General features: G+C 35.6%; 1 long non-coding RNA gene and 1 pseudogene across 1 annotated transcript; one reads left to right on the top strand and one right to left on the bottom strand.

The window, feature by feature from the left end:
• The first annotated feature begins 89 nt into the window (after positions 1-89).
• LOC135753337 (uncharacterized) lies at positions 90-2,703 on the top strand. The gene is made up of 3 exons (XR_010533596.2): positions 90-228; positions 381-539; positions 1,879-2,703. It is a non-coding gene; the product is annotated as an uncharacterized lncRNA (long non-coding RNA).
• Positions 2,704-5,262: 2,559 nt separating this feature from the next.
• On the bottom strand, positions 5,263-5,418 carry LOC135753338 (U2 spliceosomal RNA; annotated as a pseudogene).
• Positions 5,419-5,913: the final 495 nt, after the last annotated feature.

Below are 5,913 nucleotides of genomic sequence, written 5' to 3'. Positions count from 1 at the left end.
ATAACTGGAAAAAATACACCCTGAGAACTATTTATTTATTTATTTTATTACAGATTTTTTTAAATATATATTTTCAGGGAGGTCAGAGATGATTATCCTTGAGGGTCGTGTGATTTGTGAGGCCGTATACCCAAGATTTCGGACTGCAAGATTTCTACTGTTCGCAATGTACTACGTCTTAAATCTTCAGTATCCAGAGGCATGTGGCACATTGGATTTTATTTAGAGGTATTTTATTTTTCTTCTTCTGTAACCTGTAAATTGCTTTCTCTTTTATTACTCCCTAATTTCAGCAACTATATATTTAATGCATTAATTAAATTAAAAAGGGTCGACTGTGTAAGTGTTTTTTGTATAAATATATTTATTAATACCCTTAGACGATTTGTCGGATAAACCCTGAAAAAGGCTCGAAGACCTGCAAAGTCAAGGTCGTTAAGAACACTGGAAATAATGTGAATAAGAAGACTGCTACTGTCAACCCAGAAGTTGCATCCCTCCTAAAGAACCTCATCCGTTTCGAATGGGATTTTGTCTAGGTAACTAAACTTAATTACCCCCCACCACTTACATGCTTGCTGAAAGAGTTACCACCTCTAATCTACATTCAAATTCAGTGGTAAGAGTGTATGTTAACTCTTAATTATACACATATAGTATGTCACAAAAGTGAATACACCCCTCACATTTCAGCAAATATTTTAGCATGTCTTCTCAAGGGGCAATTCAATAGAAATAAATTATATATACTTTATAGTAGTAAATATATATTTTAAAGTAGTCAACGTGCTCCTTGTATAGCAGTATATATTTACTGTCCTGGGAAAATACCTTAACATGCAGCCATTATTGTCAAAATAGCTGGCAACAAAAGTGAGTACACCCTTTACATTATGGTAATGAGCTATGACGTGGTTTGATGACATCCAACCTAAAGGTGGAAAAGTATTCCAGAGAGTGCATTCGGGCGTCAGTGTGGCCACTACTTTTTTCTATAGCGTTGTTGGCAGGGCAACCAGAGCGTTTTTTGATGCTCTTGTCGGCAGCACTTGTGCATCTGTTTTTGAAGCCAGTTTCTGCAAATGACGCATAGCACGAAGACTCAACTTCTTCGATTGACCCTTGCATGTCCTGTTCCGAGTGGAAACAGTCTTGGAAGACTTCTGTATGACCCTAGCCACTGTACTGGAAATCAGTTTCAGGTTGTTAGCTGACCTCCTTAAAGCCTACCTAGGCGATCTTTATGGACAGCAACAATTCTAAATCTCAAATCATCAGAGTTGCTTACCATGAGGTGCTATGGTCAACATCCATTGGTCAGTATGAGAGAATTCTACTCAAAGCATCAAATTTGAACAGCTCTAATACAAGATAGACATGCATTGTCCTTACAAGCAGATGAAAACATGAATTATGAATAGGACATGTGGCTTTGCATGATTAAACCATATACATCTATTATCACTTAGGGTGTACTCACTGACTTGTTGCCAGTTATTTTGACATTAATGGCTGTATGTCAAGTTATGTTCAGAGGACAATAAATTTATAGTTCTATACAAGAAGCACTAAAACTCTGAAACATATACAAATTTCATTTCTGTAGTATTGTCTCTTTGAAAAGATACTAAAATATTGCTAAATATGTGGGGTGTACTCACTTTTGTGACATACTGTAATTGTTCACTCCTTTCTGGCTAACTAGAAAATCCAATCACTTTTACACACAGCTGAACTGTCTGGTCTTGACCTGAAGTTCTGTTAAGATTGTGTTTTGTCTGATAAATTAAAAAGTGTTTTCAGAGTGTATGAGCACTAGCTTTTGCCATGTGCTATATTTTGTTACTAACATTTAAAAAAAATGTTTTCTATCTACAGACCTGGATTTCCTCTCAGGCCAGAGCAATCAGAAGCTGGAGTAAGACACTTAAATTTTTTTCCAACAATTAGTTTGATTAATGTGTTCTTCATTTCATGCCAGGTTTTTAAAATATGTTGTGCCGTGCTGGCAGTTTTTTCTTCTTGTTGTAAGTTTGTTTTTAGCTCCTCGAGTTGCACTTTTTTCTGTGATTTCTGTTTTTAACTCTTTCCCGCCATTGACGAGTTTTAATAGCAATCCGTATTTCCGCTATTAAGGCGCTCTTACCCAACTTATACAACCTGGAAGCAACCCCTCTGTTCATACAATTCAAACTCAGTGTATGTTTTGATTATTGCTCCGGATTTCTATCAGAAGTCTTTCACAAAATCGCAAAATATCTCTTTTTGAAGAAACCTACACATATTTGAGAGGTGGTAAAAAGAACTAATTAAGGTAGGATGAATTTTTTTGTTGTTGTTTGAAAGCAGAGGGGTTTGTTATTTTATTTGATTCGATTTGATATATTGAAGGTTTAAATAGTTAAAGAAGATTGTTTTCTTGAAGGCATTAAACTTTTGTAAAAATCATTAAAAACGCTGGCACTGGCTGTCAACTTTTTTTTTAAACACTGGCGGGGAAAGAGTTAACATACTGTTAAATTCACTGCAAATGTTACTCCGTAGCTCCTTCAATTGCACTTTATTTTTGTGATGTGGTCTTACTTTACTCTGTGGTGGCTTTTTAATGGCACCTTTTCTCTGTGACAGTGCATTTATTGTTAAACATACTTGTAAATGTTTACAGTGCTAAAAGATGGTTTAAAGATTGTAATAACAGTTGTATTAATAAATGGAAAATGAAGCACTATGTCAGTCATTTCTCTTTTTTTATTAGATGTTAGGATATCAGACAGTAGAGTAAATATTAACTAACTTGTGTTATGTTTCACAACTTAAAAATGTAAGAAAACAAACAGTAATGAGTGTGTATAATTATAAGAAATTGCTGGAACCATTGCTGCCAGTACTTCACTGTAAAATTACGGCACAACTGTAAAATGGAAAACGGAGGCAACACTGTAAAATAACAGTATATGGCTGGAACCATTGCTGCCAGTACTTTACTGTAAAATTACAGCACAACTGTAAAATGGAAAACGATGGGAAAACTGTAAAATCAAACTATTTTAGATCTGATAGTTTGTTGGTTTCCTGCTTTAAAGGATCAATCTACTAGCCTTGGGAAGGGAAAAAAATTTTAATCACTGTTCCATCCTATGGCTACTGAAGCAGCCTTCTTTTCTGATGTGATCCTAAGGATTCTGCTGAACATTTGTGATGCAATTTAAGATATAGCCACAAGCTTTAAGTTGCCTTCTCTTTGGACAATAAGGCACTTACTTTGACCTGATAGAGTTTGTGGGCAACTTCTAGCCTGCAAATTCTCTTCAGCCTGTACATAGGGAGTAGTTTGATCATTTTATCACTGTTCCTATGGATACTGAAGCAGTCTTCCTTTCTGATGTGGGCTTAAGGCTTCTTCTGAACATATGTTATGAAATTTAAGATAGAGTCCCAAAACATTTAGTGCTTTCAAGCAAAATGTATTCATGTATGTGTCAGTCAACTTGTGTGGGTGTGACTCTGACTGTAGGAGTCAGCCAACAGTTTGATCGTATACAGCAATACATCTCTCCTATCGGGGAGACCCAGGTTCGAATCCCTCAAGGTACAATGGCCTTCTCCATTGTCAAGCAGGCACTTACTTTGCACTGGTAGAGTTTGTATGAAGCTTCTAGCATGCAAACTTTCTCTTGCCTTCACAAAATGAGTAGGTTGATCATTTTATTACTGTTCTTTTGGCTCCTGAAGCAGTCTTCATAGCTGATGTGGGCTTAAGGTTTCTGCTGGACATTTGTTATTAAATTTAAGAAAGAGTCCTAGACATACTATTAGCATACAATTCAGCAGATGCTAATAGTATCTATGGGTTTTGAAAGAAGCAATCAAATCTATTTTAGATCTGATAGTTTGTGGGTTTCCTGCTTTAAATTTTTATTTTCCCTTCCCAAGGCTAGTAGATTGATCCTTTAATCACTGTTCCTTCCTATGGCTACTGAAGCAGCCTTCTTTCTGATGTGAGCATAAGGATTCTGCTGAACATTTGTGATGAAATTTAAGATATAGCCACCAGCTTTAAGCTGCAACTCATTTCACATTTACTTTTTCAAATGAAATAAAATTCATACTGTATAATAATTTCTGAACATAGCACTGCATTTGTGTTTAAAAAATTAGTTTTTGACTTAAAACAGTTGCATATTAAACTTAAATTTAGCTTATCCATCTTATTTTGTTGTTTTTTGGGGGGCGTGTTAGAGTGGGATTCTGTTAGGTGGTCCTCAAAAAAAAATTGGAAGACAAAGTGGTCCTTAGGCTGAAAAAGTTTGAGAAACACTGGTCTAGACGTTATATTAGTAGAGATTTCTAGATTCATCTTGGTACAACGCCAAAGTTCGCCAGAGTGCACAGGGGCGCAGAATCACACATGTTCACATATGAGGTCAAATTTGATGCAATAATGCGTTCCTCTAATAATTGTATCTAGAATTTTTTTATCATTATTGAACATTAAAGTCAATCACGTGGCTATAGCTTATGTCATTTTCGTTGTTTTTATACTTTATGGATTTAAAATAATTTTATAGGATAATGCATTTGTTGTGCAAAATGCATTAATGACACAATTAAACAAGTCATTTATTAAAACTTAAATAAAACATGCCGTTTCAGATGTACATATGATATCAATATGTCATTATTCCGATTAAATAGTATTTGATATAAAAGTTAGTCAACACTTTTATTTTGAAGGTTTTTGCATGAAAAACAATGTGCTAATATTGTTAGAAATGTAAGTGCCATGGAAAAGACTGAAAGCTCTATAATATTTTGTTGATGTCTGTGTATGCACAAATTTCTGTGAGCTGTGCACACTGTGCCCCCTTAAAAGAAATTTGTTCATGACGCCCCTGAAGGTTGCTGCGGTTTTTCGACAGCTGTAGTATGTAGTATGTAATCTGTCTTGTTCGCTTTTGTTGCGCCTTCAGCCGTGTCAATGATGTTTAAGTCGTCCCCGTATCTCCTCTGCAAGCTTGTAAAGCAAATAATTTAATAAATTTAAAGTCATTTCGATTTCAGCCTGTTAATTTCCACGCATGCATTTCATTACAGCAAATCTTTCATTCACATTCTCATTTTTATTATTGTCGGACCCAGCTTTACGTGGAATAGAAACAAAGAAAAGTACTGAGCAATGGAGAAACAACGAAAACACACTCTGACAGCCACACACAAAAGAAGCAGCTCTGGTTTTTACACGTACTTAATTTGTCTCGATAAGGGAATGGCACCGTTCTTGGAAACACTGCAATACCAAGTCGATGCATAGAAAGGAAGAAGCGAGCTTCACATCCATTTAACATATAGTCCCCGGATAAGGGACGTATCAGACATTAAACTGATAAGAACAGATACAGAACAAAAGGCGCTGGCTGTCGGGGTGGCGGCTATAGCATTGAACGTCTCCAAAAGGGTTAATTTCTCACCGCTGGCTTCTAAGTCTATACGTGCCAAGGTTATAATCGTTAACGAAAACGAACGAAAAAACGAAAACTAGGTGGGAAAAAACATTGTCGTTAACTGAAATAAAAATAAAAACGAGGCATTACAAAAAAACGATAACTAACTAAAACTGTAATGTGGGTCTGGCAAAACTAACTAAAATAAAATAAAAATATAGATTAAATTTCGTCTTTGTCTTTTATAGAGAAAATAACGTTCAGCTTCAAATTCCTTTCCATGTGTCTCTCACTCACGCGGTGTCACACACACACACATTCGCGAATTAATGACTCGTTTAAGTTGATTCCTTACAAGGTGTTGCAAATAAATGAGTCTTTTGAGTCGATTCTTTACAAAGCAAACGGGCCAAACGTTTTGAATTGGTTCGTGAATCAGTTTAAATGAATTGTTTAGATTGCTGCAACAACT

This window comes from Paramisgurnus dabryanus, chromosome 11, assembly GCF_030506205.2.
Source record: "Paramisgurnus dabryanus chromosome 11, PD_genome_1.1, whole genome shotgun sequence".
Lineage (NCBI taxonomy): Eukaryota > Metazoa > Chordata > Actinopteri > Cypriniformes > Cobitidae > Paramisgurnus > Paramisgurnus dabryanus.
The sequence above is the reverse complement of the archived record's forward strand: the minus strand, read 5'-3'. Positions and strand labels throughout refer to the sequence as shown.